Source organism: Gracilinanus agilis, chromosome 2 (assembly GCF_016433145.1).
Source record: "Gracilinanus agilis isolate LMUSP501 chromosome 2, AgileGrace, whole genome shotgun sequence".
In the NCBI taxonomy this organism is placed as follows: Eukaryota; Metazoa; Chordata; class Mammalia; order Didelphimorphia; family Didelphidae; genus Gracilinanus; species Gracilinanus agilis.
This window is the reverse complement of record NC_058131.1, coordinates 33,968,166-33,983,851: the sequence shown is the minus strand read 5'-3', so window position 1 is coordinate 33,983,851 and position 15,686 is coordinate 33,968,166. Positions and strand designations below refer to the sequence as shown.

The following is a 15,686-nucleotide window of genomic DNA, read 5'->3' as shown; positions in this document are numbered from 1 at the left end:
CTCTCTCTCTGTCTTTCTCTTGCCTTCTCCCTCCCTTCCTCCCTCCCTCCCTCCCTCCCTCTCTCTCTCTCTCTCTTCCTTTCTCTCTCTCTCTCTTTCTCTGTCTGTCTTTTGTTTTCTCCCTCTCTCTCTCTTTGTCTTTCTCTTGCCTTCTCTCTCTCTCTCTCTCTCTTTCTCTGTCTGTCTGTCTTTCATCTTCTCCCTCTTTCTCTCCTCTCCCTCTTTATATACATATACACATGTATGTATGTATACACACATGTGTGTTTATCCATGTGTGTATACGCCCAGATATATATTCATTTGGGCATATCTGATCCTATCCCTGGGAGGCTGCTTTCAAATCCATGATCAACTAGTAAATGTCTGGCGCAGGTCCAAAGCCAGACCTTGTCTGCCTCTAGCTTCAGGCCTGTGCTCCAGCTCCACTTACCCTTTTACCTAAAAAAAGACCCATAAGGGCAGCCTCCAATTTAGGTCTGAATGGTTATTTTCCAAAAGTTCTTCTGTAAGTCAATTGCTTGGCACACGCAATACATTTCCCTTCAGAAACAATGTCGTCTAGGGCGATTGGGTCCTCCGCCAACCCACAAAATGCCTGGGTAGCCTATACAATTCCTGAAGTAGAAAAATGTGATAAGCAGACACTGCCAACGATCACAGTGTTTCTCTGGGGAAATGTTTCTGAGGGCCAGCCCTGGCGGCTGACCACACACATGCCCTTCTCGTGGCAGTGGGAGCAGGAACTCTGAGAATGCTGGGCCACTGACAGCGGTTCCCATGGCAGGGGCCGGTGCTGGAGGGTGAAAGCCCAGGAACTAGGGATAAGGAACTTTGGGATGCCAGAATCCCCATCAACCCCCCCTCCTGTACCCAGCCTCCAAGTATTTCTGGGTCCAAGAGGATTCCTTGGTAACCACTGCTTTTCTTTTCTTTTCCCTCTCTTCTGAGGGCTACCATGATTGGCTCATCTCCTTCCCTTTCTAATGTTGCTATTATAATGTATAATGCCCCTTTCCAGGGCTTCTTTTCTTTTCTCTTATAGCCCCACCGAGGAAAAAAAGTTGTGTGTGTGTGTGTGTGTGTGTGTGTGTGTGTGTGTGTGTGTGTGTTTGGGGGGGGATGTCTTTTAGATTGTATTGCTATTTTTTAAAAGGGGAAGGTCTGAGAGAAGTGCTAATGCTTATTGTGAACTGAGACTTGCCTTCAATATAGATAAACTATATCTATCTATCTATCTCAGTATTCCTTGGATCTACCAGTCTAGCCACTCAGTTAAAAGAAGAAATGGGGTTAGTCTGGCACGACCAGTTCTGTCCCCAATAAAATATGGTTAAACAAACTAGCAAAAGAAATGATAAGAAAAGATCTGCCCCCTCATGGATTAGGGAGCACATACAGAGTATATACACATGTCCAGAGACCACACATGGGAGACACACATGCAGGGAATGTGTGGGGCCATGGAGCATCCATGAAGAGGTCCAAGGCCAGGAGTAATTCTTCCTCTGACATTGCAGGACTATTGGTAACCTTTGGAAGTGGGCATGACCCATTCATACTGTCATGACATTTAATTAATAATTAATAATTATATTATTATTATATCATATAGAATATTTGTATGTTATATCATTCTATAATTAATCATCATTAATAGTAATTAATAATAATCATCTGATAGGTGGGGAAAGTGCCTACCATTTCCCAATTAATCTTCAAAACCTTTTTTCACAGTGTTCTAAATTCTACACTCATAGATCATGAACAAGTCTTATAGAATTTTGTATTAAGTATACATGGTGGGTTAAAGAACTTTTCTAGTGGTAAGATAGAAGGTAAGGGTTTAAAAAAAAAAGAAATATATACTATGTCTAAGTCACCCTACATGGTGTCTTAGAGTAGCAAAGAAGTTTGTTCACATCTATTCTGTGAGGTTGATAACTATAAATATACCCATTTGACTCAGATGCAGTAACTGAGGCTTGGAGAGATTAGCCATAACCAATAAGTGTCAGAAGCAGGGATCAAACCCCACGTTTCCTTATTACAAGTCGAGCACCCTAACCTCGACTCTTCAGCACATGACTGAAGGCAAAGACAACTGTTTTCCATCTCTTCCCTTCCCTCCCCATCTCAGTGCATACATTATATGGGTCACACTATAGGCAATTATTGATTGACAAACATGTATTCAGGTCTATAGTTCTATCATAAAAAAGGGACCTTTTTCTGAATACTCTGGGGGGGATACTTGTATAAGTCTGGAAAGGATATTTCTACCCTTTCCTCTTAGATGTTATTTTCTGTCTACCTTCTTGTTCATAACTTTTCTCTATCTTTTCTCCCCTACTATGGCAAAGGGAGAAAAGAAGCCTTATATCTACATCCGATATCTCGATGATAAAGAACACAAACTTTCCCTGACTTTTCCCCCGGTCAGATGAGGGTGAATTTGTATTTTAGCACAGAACTGAAATGACTCTTCCTCATTCTCCTTCAAGTCAGGAGCTGTCCTTTGGGTATGACTTGTTGAAAAGATCATCTAAGCAGTTTATAGGTTTGTCTCTTAAGTAAGTTTCCTTAACTACACTTAGCAACCTGAAGTTTAAAGTCTACCTCATGACTGATGTATTAAAATAGGGCATGCGTAATCTTTTAAATGTAAAAAAAAAAAAATCACAGCACTTGCAGGCTCCCTGCCCAAAACTTTGTTTTTAAGATGAAAGGGGAAGGGAGTACTTTTCACAAATGTGCCTCCTATACCTCTGAGAGAATCAGTAGAAAGAATTTCCAGATGTGCTTGAAAATCGGAGGCTTCTGACTGAAAGGAAGAAGGCTTTTCCCTGAAATAAGCTGGGAATCTGCCTGGGGAGATGATCAGAAGTCACTGAGGCAAAAGCATTTTAGTGAATTGGGACCCTGACTCTTTGCAAGGCATGATGGACCTAGAAAGGATGAAAGAGAAATAATAGGCCTCAATAACTTTGTCTGGCTTTGTAAAACTGGCCTCTACATTAAAGAGGTAAACATACTTTATTTTGGTTTTCAAGGAGGGAAACTCGAAAGGCAAGTTGCTGACATTATACCTTCCCCAAAATAAGTCAATCAAATCAGTCAACATTTATCCTACTATGTGCCAGGCACTATGCTAAGTCCTTGAGATACAAAAAAGAGGCAAAAGATAGCCCCTTGCCCTCAAGGAGCTTGTAGTCTAAAGGTAGAGACAACATGTAACTAAATATGTATAAGTGAGCTACATCCAGGATAAATAGGAAATAATTAATAGAGGAAAGGCACTGGAAGCAAGGGGGGTTGAGGAAAGCTTCCTGTAGAAAGTGAGATTTTAGTTGGGATTTAAATGAGAAATGCTGAGGATTTTGTATAAGGACTTCAGCAGAATATTTGGAGAGGTTCAAAGAGAGAGCATATGTGGCCAGAGTTCTTTTTGGTGCTTCTGCAGTGATGGCGAACCTTTTAGAGACCGAGTGCCCGAACTGCAACCCTCCCACTGCATGTGAGCTATCCCCTTCCCCGGACAGGGGAGGGAAGAAGCACTTCTATTGGGCTGCTGGGTAGAGGAGTGGGTGATGAGAGAAATATGGAGGGGGAAGGGGAGCAGCCCCCTGCAGTACACATGTCATAGGTTCTCCAACACAATAATCTACTGTATTAGTTGAAGCCCTAATAGTTGGTGATCCCTCCCTTGCCCCAGCTTTTCTTTCTTTTCAGTTGCTCCCTACTTACCCTACAACCCTATTGATGTTGGTTGGGGATCTCAGGACTAAGCTGGAGCTGGTTTAGTGTTAGCTAAAAGACCCCAAGTTGCCCCTAGATAGTCCCTAGCTCCTCTCCATTCTGCACTTTCAGGCACTGCCCCTTGCTTTCTCTTTTCATGAGTCAAGACACGGGCAGGTAAATAGCTCAGTGGATAGGACACAAGACCTGAAGTTGGGAGCACCTGGATTTAAATCTGACCTCAAACACTTCCTAGCTGTGTGACCCTGGGCAAGTCATTTAACTTTGTCTTATCTTTCCTTCCCCTTCTGTTGTAGAGTTGTTACTAAGATAGAGATTAAGATGTGTGTGTGTGCGTTTTTTAAAGGCAAAACAAGGTAATTGAGCAATCATTTATGAAGCTCTTACTCTATAATGCGAACACTAGGGATACAAATCCAAGCAAAAAGAAAGACAGTGCCTGCCCTCAAGGAGCTTACATTTCTAGGAGGGGGCAAGAACACATAAAAGTGAACCAAAAGGGTTGGGAGAATGAGAAGGGTAGAGAGAAGTCCCTGTGCAGGAACACGGTGTGGAAGTCTAGAAAGCAGAGCTGGGGAGAGGAGGGGTGAAGGCTGGTTGGCCAACTTGGGCTCCTTCCCAAAACAGAGGAAGACCTTCCCAATGGGGGGAGGAGGCTAGTATGGCAGAAGGATGCTCCAGGATGAGACAACATTCTGTTGGCAGAGTCCAGATAGCAATCAGAGAAATTTTTTTGAGAAATAGGTTGGAGAAAATTGGAGAAAGGGATTGCAGAATTGTTCTGAGATGAAAACCCCCACCCAGGGATGAGGGAACTTCCAAGGTGAGAAGGTAGCTGAGGCATGGTGGCAAAATCTACAGGGTCAGAATTTCTCTGTGCCCCAGTTTATTTGGCGTGACTCTTCTGTACAATGGGGCATTAGACTAGGACTTCTAAGGACCTTTCCAGCTTTCAAACTTTGATCCTTCAAGAAGGGAAGAGCCAATCCAGATCCTCATCATAATAATAGAAGTAACTGATAACACTCTATAATTACAAAGCACTTTCTCAAATGTTCTCCTGTAAAAATTAAAATTAATATAAAATATTAACTTCAAATATTATATCTTTATAAGATTTATTAATAATGACTAGAAGTAAAGGAATAAATAAGTAACAAAATAAAACCACGTGCCAAGCTAATCTACCTATTCAAAAGTCCTCTCATTCAAGAGAAGAGAGGTAGCCCCGGAAACCCACCAATTTATGCCCTGTCTACGTCGGTACGTAACGACAGGGAGTCAGTGGGCTCCTGGGTAATGTAGTTTTAAAGGGGGCACATTTCCAATAACACTCCCTTGGAACCCTTACAAGCACTGTGCCAGGTAGATAGTGGGAGTCTAGCTCTCTCCTTTCCCAAGATGGGAAGACTAAGGCTCGAGCGTCCCAGGAGCTCTCATGGTTGCTTCTCCAGCCTTCAGGTCCCCTAACAATGTAGTTGTAAAAACTACGGATGGGGTATTTGAACTCTAAATTGACTTCTCCATCATACAATGCTCTTTCCCCCAAGCAAGCAAAAGGTAAGGTCAGATTTCCAATGGGTCGGGCACTGGACTTGTAATTAGGAAGACCTGGGTTCAAATTCTACTTCAGGCAGTTCCTAGCTGGACAAATTATTTACCTTCTCTGTGACTCAGTTTCCTCTTCCATAACAGGAGCGGGTTGACCTCAGTAGCCTTTAAAGCTGCTTCCCATTTTAAAATCTTTGATAATCTGATCTACATGGAAGGCAGGGAATTCGGGAGGACTTAGAAGGATGTGGAGGTTCAGGTTCACAGTCTGGATGAGGGAAAGGCACGAGAAGTGGACCCCACTCCAGAGGTGGCTGCCACCTCCCACGATGCTTCCTTCTCAGCCGGGGCCCCCTTACGTGAACTTACTACCCATCCCACCTCCCTCCTGGGCCCCAAAGCACCAAGGAGCCGCGGGCGGAGGGAAGGGCATTCCTACCCCGTCCCTTCCACCTGCAGGTACCTATTAATAGGAGACTGCACATGACTTCAGGCACAACCCAAATCTCTCCCTCAGGAGACACTAAAGCAAATGTTCCAGCCGCACCGACCTACTTGGTTTTCCCTGCACACGACACTCGCCATCTCCTGATTGTGCCTTTGCCCAGGCTGTCCCCCGTGTCTACAATGTTCTTCCTTCTCACCTCAGTCTTTGAGGACCCCCCTTTCCCCCAATCAAGGCCCTGCTCAGAGGTCGCCTCCTACGGGAAGCCTTCCCTGACCTTCCCCATTTATGAGAAGCGCCTTCCCCTCGCCCACGACTTTGGACAGACGCCTGTTTGCGTCTTGTTTCCTTGGGACGGATGTCAGCCCCTTGGGGTCCCCGGGGAGGCCCTGCTCAGCTCCAGCAGGGACGGCCCAGCTCAGAAGGGACTCGTTTGTGTTAAACAGCGCTCTCAGCCGCCGTGAGTGCCGAGGAAGGGCTGGGAGTTCCGATCTCGTGGAAACCAAAGCTCAGGGGGTGGCTGGGCTGCCCCCCGAGCTGGGCACGCGCTCACGGCGGATTCCCCCAGGTCAGCTCTCTTTAGCTAACGGAGCTGAAGGTCTGCCCTTCACGCCTCCCGACTCGGGCGTCCCGGGACGGACGAGACCTCCAGCCTTCCAGCCCAGACAGTCTGCTGGTCTCCTTTTACTGCCGTGGGAGGCTCCGGCGGGGGCCTAATATTCTTCCTGCTTGGAGGGGGCAGACGTGGCCTGCTTTTTCTTAGAAGCAGAGATTTAGGATGAGGATAGAATTGACTGAATCCTACTTTCTCACTTTACAAATAAGGAAACGGAGGCAAAAAGGGTTATGTGACTTGTCCAGGGTCACTCAGCTGTTAAGCGTCTGAGGCAGGATTTTGACTTGGGTCTTCTTGTCTCTAAGTCCAGGGCTCCGTCCACTCTGTGACCCAGACACCTTTTCAGTGGGCCGCCCTGAAGATCTCATTAAATGCTACCCAAGAAGGCTTTCTAGGGTCTTCCAAGCACCCGGGAGACCAAAGGCATCAGGATTTTCACACGTGCTGAAATAATACACCTTGTACTTTGAGCGGTTTTGAAGACTAGTCCAAGCCTTGTTGTTGCAAATAATTTATGTTGCTCACATTTTTTTTTTCTTAAAACCCTCACCTTCTCTCTTGGAGTCAACACTGTGTATTGGCTCCAAGGCAGAAGAGTGGTAAGGGCTAGGCAATGGGGGTCAAGTGACTTGCCCAGGGTCACACAGCTGGGAAGTGTCTGAGGCCAGATTTGAACCCGGGACCTCCCATCTCTAGACCTGACTCTCCATCCACTGAGCCACCCAGCTGCCCCCTGCTCACATTTTAAGAGCAGGCATCTTTTGGAAACTGGTTGGACTGGTTTGGCCATTTCATGGCAGGAAGATGTGAGCTCCTAGTGGACAGGGAATAGCTTTTTTGTTTGTATCCCAGAAGGTACAGTCAATAAAAATCAATTAAATGCCTACCACCTGCCAGGCAGCAAGGTGGCACAGTGGATAGAGCACCAGGCCTGGAGTTGGGAGGACCTGGGTTCAAATCTGGCTTCAGACACTTCCAAGCTGTGTGATCTTGGGCAAGTCACTTGACCCCATTTGCCCCACCTTTGCCCTTCTCAATCTTAGAGTTGTCACTAAGACACAAAATAAAGGTTTAAAAGTAGATTAATTAGCTAATTAATTAATAAATAAAAGACAGTCATTAAAAGGGTTAGCAAGAGCAAGCCACCCTCTCAAGCCACTGCTGCCTCTTTTCCGAAGAGCATTAGGTGTGCTCTTGGCCGAACTGAATGTCTGATGAGTGTGTTGGGCACCTGGTCGAGGGGAGGGTTGGGATGGCAGAAGGTGCGACACCCAGACTTGGGTATCTTTTAACAATGAAACTATTGCAAAGGCAGTAAAGCAGGCAAGTTCCTAAGAGCTCACTGGAGCGGGAACAGGCGTGAAAACGCTGAGATCCACCCAAAGTTCTCCGGAGAATATTTTACAGAGCGTGTTATCCGGGGGACTCGCATGCGTTCATTGGGCTCACGGCTTCCCTTCCCAAGTTGGCTGATTCAGAGCACTGGTATCAATGGGCAGCTAGACTCCTCTTCCTGAGTTCAAACCCAGGCTCGGATACTTCCTAGCTGCATGACCCTGGCCAAGTCACTTCATCTGGTTTGCCTCGGTTTCCTCCACTATAAAGCAAGATGGACAAGAAATGACCAACAACTCTAGGATCTCTGTTAAGAAAACCCCAAATGGAGTCATGAAGACTCGTAGACAACTGGACAATAACAACTGGTGTCAATCAGCTGTCTCACTCGAGGCAAATCTCTGCGTTTCCCAGTTTCCTCCACTGCCATTTGTAGGCCCAACTTGGGATATTTCTGTTATCTCAGTGAGTTGGCTGTTTCCTCATTAGTTTACGCTGTTCCTGTTCAGAGAAGGGTTTGGACAAGGTGGCCTTAGAAATCCCTTCTAGGGGGCAGCTGGGTGGCTCAGTGGATGGAGAGCCAGGTCCAGAGATGGGAGATCCTGGGTTCAAATCCAGCCTCAGACACTTCCTAGCTGGGTGACCCTGGGTAAGTCACTTGACCCCCATGGCCTACCCTTACCACTCTTCTGCCTTGGAGTCAATATGTATTGACTCCAAGACGGAAGGTGAGGGTTTAAAAAAAAAAAAAGGAAAGAAATCCCTTCCAACTGTGAGATTTGGGGATTTGTCAATGTTTGAGGTGAATGATTCTCTGTTATTTATCATATAACATGGTCGGTCCAAAAAACAACAACGACAACAATAGCTAGCATTTATATAGGACTTTAAAGTTGGCAAATATGTCATTTTATCATTATGACAATCCTGGAGGGAAATGCTATCATTATCCCCATTTTACAGACGAGGACACTGAAGTAGACAGAGGTTAAGTGACTTCCTCAGACTCACATTAGTTAGTGTCGGAGGACAGATTTGAACTTAGGCATCCCTGTCTCTAGGTCCAGGGCTCTATCCACCGAGACGTCTAGAACCAAAATGCTCAATGACTGCCCTCATACTGTCAAGACAAGGAGGGGATGGAGGAAGACTTGGTTAAACTTCATACCTCCTTGTTTCCATTTCTTCATCTCTTAGTCGTTTAAAAAAGTGAACTGCTGGCCTCAGATGCTTCCCAGCTGTGTGACCCTGGGCAAGTCACTTAACCCCTATTGCCTAGTCCTTAGCACTCTTTTGCCTGGGGACCGACACACGGTATTGATTCTAAGGTGGAAGGAAAAAATAACTGAAGTTTTTAGTTAAGAAAAAATTGATTTTTTTCTCTCTCCCATTGGAAAGAAAGTCAGATCTTCCTGACTCCAAACCTATGACTCTCTACTGAACCACCAAGTTGCCTCATGTAGGATCCATAAATAATTTATTCGGGGCTTCGATTCTTGGAGTGTGTCTTTGTTACTGCTGGACCGTGGGCATGCCTGGCATTCACAAATAAGATAATCAAGCTACCTTGAGAAGACCGTAATCCACCGTGGACGTTGGTCCCAATCTCGGATGGTAGCTCGCTGACTCCGGCTCTCTGATCCTCAGCTTTTTTCACCTATACGATGAGGATAAGGTTACCTTCAGCAGAAGAAATCGTCCTGGCTCTGGGGTCAGAGTCCTGGGTTCCAGTTTTTCCTCTGACACTGAATGACGTTGGATAAGTCTCCTTATTGATTAAAGGAGGTGATCGGCCTCTGAGGATAGACCGTTCGATGGGTCGATGGATTGAACCAGAACCTGAAGCCACGTTCTCTGACTCCAGTTTCCCCTCCAACATTAATGCGGCTTCTCTGCCTAGCTTTCCTCTCTCACTCCCCACACAGACAAATGTCAGAGTGTTTCCATGTACATCCATGTTCCAGAGATGCTACAAGCCAAAGCCCCGGTCACTTCTGTGTAAGCACAGGCTGTCAAAACAGAGATAACCCGCGGGAGGACAGCCCCTGTGGGGCTGCAAAAATAAATGGGAAAGAATAGCAGGGAAACGAGGCCAAGGCCGGGGCACCCCTATCTCCGGCTCGAGCTCCCTGCTTTGCATGGAATGCTGTTGCTTAGGAAATGTTCAGAAAGACCAAATTCGTTTGTTTGTTGCCATTCGAGGTGGGCTTTCCATGGCGGCCCGGAGTGAGGGAAGGGGCTGGAAAAACACTCTGACAAAGGTGAGTCGTTCTCTGCTTCTGCCACGGAACTGGGGTTTGCCCAGTGGTTCTCTGGAGCCTCCAAGGCCTTTGGGATTCTCTGGAGTCGGCATGGTACGAGCCAGCTGCCATGTTGTTCTCTATCCTGGTATGACTCGGTTTCACTCAACTGAGGAGAGCAGCCTCTTGAAGGAGGACCACCAGTGACCTTCTTCATTGCCTTCCTGCCTCCTCATTCTCCTTGGCCTTTGATATGCTTGACTACACCTTCCTTTTGGATATTATCTTAAGAGGATGACAAAGACGACGACAACAGCAACAGCAACAGCAACAGCAACAACAACAACAACAACAACAACCACAACATAACAACAACACAACAACAACACAACAACAACAACAACAACACAACAACAACATAATAACAACAACACTTCTCTTTACAAAAGACGAGGAACTTTACATTCTCACGACAACCCTTTGGGAGCTATATGTCATTGTTTAGTTTGGCCCAGTCATTTTCAGGACATCTGACTCTTCGTAACCCCATTTAGGGTTTTCTTGATGGAGACACCAGAAAGGTTTGCCATTTTCTTCTCTAACTCATTTTACAGATGAGGAACTGGAGCAATCAGGGTTAAGTGACTTGTCTAGGGTCACCCAGCTAGTAAATATCTGAGGCCGAATTTGAACTCAGGTCTTCCTGACTCCAGTCCCAGCATTGTATCTATTTCATCTTAGCTGCCCCTAAAGGCACAACCAGGAGGCCACCGAATGGCCAATGACTTATGGTTTATGAAGATGATGAAAAGGCAGTGGTGTTGTTTAGCTGTTTTGTCACGTCTAATTTTTTGTGACCCCCATTTTTTGTTTTCTTGGCAAAAATATTGGGGGGGGGCAGCTGGGTGGCTCAGTGGTTTGAGAGCCAGGCCTAGAGACGGGAGGTCCTAGGTTCAAATCTGGTCTTAGACACTTCCCAGCTGTGTGACCCTGGGCAAGTCACTTGACTCCCATTGCCCACCCTTACCACTCTTCTACCTTGGAACCAATTGGTTCCAAGACAGAAGGTAAAGGTTTATATATATAAAAAAAATATTGGTATGGTTCTCCATTTCCTTCTCTGACTCATTTTACAGATGAGGAAACTGAGGCAAAGTTAACTGACTTGTCAAGGGTCACACAGCTAGTGAGTCTTCCTGACTTTAGGCCCAGGGCTCTATCTATTGCCCCACCTAGCTGGTGGCTAGATGAGGAAACTGAGGGCCTGAAAAATTAAGTGACCTTCTAATAAATGCCTGAGGCAGGGTTTGAACCTAGGTCTTCCTGGCCTCAACTCAAGCACTCTAATTACCATTTCCATACAGGCTCATGGTACAGTTAGAAAGAGCACAGAAGTCCTGGGTTCAAATCCCACCTCTGAGGCTTACTATCTACGTGACCTCTTCACCTACCTTCAACTCTGAGTTCCCTCCCAGCTCTAGATCTATGATCCTACAGGGAAACCAAGGTCCATAGAGCTTAAGGGGTTTGCCTAAGGTCCTACAGATAACCAGTGGCAGATCTGGGATTTGAATGCAGGACCTCTGACTCCAAATCCAGTGCTCTCTCTGATTCACTCAATATCCAAGGAATAAGAGGAAAAGTTGTAGATTGGACGTCTACTTCACATCGACTGTCAGCCAATTTAAGGCAACTATTTTTATTGTGTACCTACTATGTGCAAAGCTCTTACACCAAACTCTCTTATAATTATTACCTTATTTTTAAGACTTTTATTATTAAGTATCTCCTATGTGCAAAGCACTTACACCGGACTATTATTTATTTTTAAGGCTTTTAGTATTAACTACTCACCATATGCAAAGCACTTACAGTAGACTATTAAGTCTTATTATTAGGACCTTTGTTATTAAGTGCCTACTATGTGCAAAGCACTAGACTCCAGGGAGAGGAGAACAAGAACTCCTGCTCTCAAGAAACTTCTATTTTACTGTGGGTGGTGGAGGATCTCCACAAAGGTGGTGACGAATACCCTCAACCTCAATTTTTCTTGACTTTTCCTTCACTCTGTAACAATGGGAGGATACAACAATTATAAAAATAAGGCCACGATGAGGAAATTTGAAGAGGGAGAAGACAGTAGTAGTGGGGGAAGATCATGAAGGTCTTTGGGGCGGAGGTGGGACCTGGGCAGAGCCTTGAAGGAAGAAGATTCTGAGACTGAGATGAACAGGGAGTACCTTCCATGCAGGGTCCCACACTGCCCAAGTCTAGGAGCCAGCCGTGGTGCTGAACTCCACATACATGAATGGCCAGCTTCCTAACCAGTCTTTCTGTCTCTGCTTTCACTGCTGGAAGGCATCTTTCAGTTGACTGTCAGGTAGAACTTCTCTGTGTAAAGATCTAACCCAGTGATTCCCAAAGTGGGCGCCACCGCCCCCTGCTGGGTGCTGCAGCAATCCAGGGAGGTGGTGATGGCCACAGGTGCATTGATCTTTCCTATTAATTGCTATTAAAATTTTTAAAAAATTAATTTCCAGGGGGCTAAGTCATATTTTTTCTGGAAAGGGGGCGGCAGGCCAAAAAAGTTTGAGAGCCACTGATCTAATCTCACCATTCCTGTATTTAAAATTCTTATTACTAACCAAGCCAAGTCCATGGATCAAGGGCTAGAGGGATGACCATTTTGGTTGAATGCCCTCACATTATAGGTCAGGAAACTCAGCCCCAGGGAGGTTAAGTGACATAGGGTCATAGCTCTAGAATGGACCTCCAAGGTCAGCTCATCCAACTCGCTCATTTTGCCAGTGAGTAAACTGAGGTCAAGGGAGGTGAAGGAACCTGCCTTATAGCTAGGACCTCATGGTTAGTAAGCATCAGAGATGGAATCTGAACCCAGGTCCTCAGACTCCAGATCCAGGACTCTTTCTGCTGTGCCAACCAGCCTCCCCAAGATAAGGTCAGTTTACCTTCTTGGTTATTGTGCCGCCACCACACAAGCTGATCCCAGGGTCAGTTTGGGTCCCATAGACAGACCACACATTTTCCTGGTTTTATTCCTTTTTTTTTTTTAAACCCTTAACTTCTGTGTATTGGCTCCTAGGTGGAAGAGTGGTAAGGGTGGGCAATGGAGGTCAAGTGACTTGCCCAGGGTCACACAGCTGGGAAGTGTCTGAGGCCAATTTTTGGTTTTATTCCTTTTGCTCATACTGACCCATCCTTTTAAGACCTGATCAAATGTCATGAAGCCTTCCATGATTACTCCTATTGATATCCTTTGTGGCCACAGACTCCCATTCACAGGACTTTGTTTTGCGATTCTCAAATGAAGTTTAAGTCTTTTGTGTATGCATCATACCGTCTACCATATTGTAAGCTGTGAGAGGGCAAAGGCTAAGTAGGCTCTGAACTTTGTGTTTCTCCCCAGGGCCGGACACTCTTCTCTATACCCTGCTAGTACAGCATTGAATCGATTTGACAAACACTTCTTAAATACCTACTATGTGCCAGGCACTCTGCCAGGGCCTGGAACTGCTTCCTCAGGTTTATGATCTCATTCCTGTGGGTTCTGTGTGGATGACAGTCCCTCTGCCCATCTCCTCTCCTCCTGGGCAGCTCTTGTCTCTTTTTGTAAATCCTCTGCCTCTGTGGTCCTCAGTTTCCTTACCTATAAAATGTTGGGTTTGGATGGTTGTTGTTGTTCACTTGTTTCAGTCATGTCCAACTTTTGGTGACCCCTTGTGGAGTTTTTTTTTTGGCAAAGATATCGGAGCGGTTTGTCATTTCTTTCTCCAGGTCATCTTGACCAATGAGGAAACTAAGGCCAACAGGGTTAAGTGACTTGCCCAGGGTCATACAGTTAGTTAGATTTGAACTCAGGTCTTCCTGACTCCAGATCTGGCCCTCTATCCACTGCACCCCTGGCTGCCATCGGGTTGGATTGGATGACCCAAAGTGTCTCTGAGCTCTCGACGGCTGCTCTCGTGTGCCTCGCTGCCAGCCCCGTTCGGTCCATTTTCGCGGAAGAGGCAGGCGGCTCACCCCACCCTCCCAGAAGCACTCCCGCTAGTGATACTCGGGGATGGCAGCCGCCGATATTCCAACCAGTGAAGGCATTTGTTAGCCGCGGCTTCTGGTTAGGATTCTTTTGCTGTGCCGTGGCAGCAAATGGCATTGAGCTCTGGGGAGCTGGGGCGCAGCCCCGGCACCTGCCTGGGATTAACGGGCCCGGCTTGATCCTCAGCTGCTGACAATCACTCTAATTTTGTATTTTGCCCGGCGTCCTGCTGCTTCCCCTCCTGGACATGCTCTCTCCCACCTCCACACCTGTTCCCCTGCCTATAATGCCCTTCTTTGCAACCCTCCTCTTCCTGCCTGCTGGATCCCATCCAGCTCAAGTGCCATAGGAGGGGGCCTTTGCTCTTTTCTCTGGGGCTGACACCCCCCCCCCAATTAATAACAAGCAATCAGTAAGTATTAACTAAATATCTACTGTGTGCCAGGGGCAGCTGGGTGGCACAGTGAGAGCCCGTGATCAGAAAGACTGAGCTTCAAGTCTGGCCTCAGGCACTTCCTCACTGTATGACCCTGGGCAAGCCTCAGTTTCCTCCTCTGTTAAATGAGCTGGAGAAGGAATGGCAAACCACTCCCATATCATTGCCAGGAAAACCCCAAACAGGGTCACCAAGAGTCAGACACAACTGAAACAACTGTGCAACAATGACAGCAGCCCAACCCTGGCATTTTACAGATGAGGAAACTGAGGACCACAGAGGTAGAGGATTTATCAAAAGATGAGAGATTGCCCAGGAGGAGAGGAGATGGGTAGAAGGATTGTCATCAGCATAGCTGGTAAAAGAACTGACACTAACGAGATCGCAGACCTGAGTTCCTGGCACTTTCAAAGAAAATATTATTTAATAAAATTCATTTCTTATGTAATCTATAAAATAAAATGTATTTATTATTTATAAAATTTATTTAGTAAATTTTATTTATTATTTAATTTATTTAGAAAATAAAATTTACTTAATACATTTTATTTATAATTTAATTTATTTAGAGAATAAAATTTATTATTTAATGCATTTTATAATTTAATGTATTTAGAGAATGAAATGCATTTATTAATTAAACTCATTATTATTTATTTATAAAACTTATAAAATGAAATTTATTTAATACATTTTATTACTTAATTTATTTAGGAAATAAAATGTGTTTGTTATTTAATAAACTTTATTATGTAATTTATAAAATGTATAAAATAAAATTTATTTGTTATCTAATAAATAAGGTATTTTAAAATCCCTTAATAAAGTGACTGAAAAAGACTGAGCAATAAAAACAAATCTTATGCCAGATGTGCTCTGCAAATACATTTTTGTATACGCGCGTGCGCGCGTGTGTGTGTGTGTGTGTGTGTGTGTGTTGTCTACCCCTATAGAATATAATTTTCTTAAGGGTTTCACAGACTGGCTTTTGTCTTCAGAGCCTCTGACCCATCACGGCTGAGAGAACTAACCTTCCTTTATAGAGAACTTTAAGGTTTGCGAACCCCTTTACATTTGTCATTTAATTGGGTCCTCCAAACACCCCTTTGGAGGAGATCCTCAATTTACAAATGAGGAAACTGAGGTAGAGAGAGGAGAAGTGTCTTGTCGAGGGTCACAGCCTGGTAAGGGGCCTCCAGAGACAGACGGGATCTGAACTCTTCTTCTTGATTCCTAGCCTAACACTG

General features: G+C 45.2%; 1 protein-coding gene across 1 annotated transcript in view; it reads left to right on the top strand.

Moving 5' to 3' along the window:
• Window positions 1-15,686, top strand: part of REEP1 (receptor accessory protein 1) — a 135,449-nt gene that overhangs the window by 46,889 nt on the left and 72,874 nt on the right. The window lies entirely within an intron of this gene.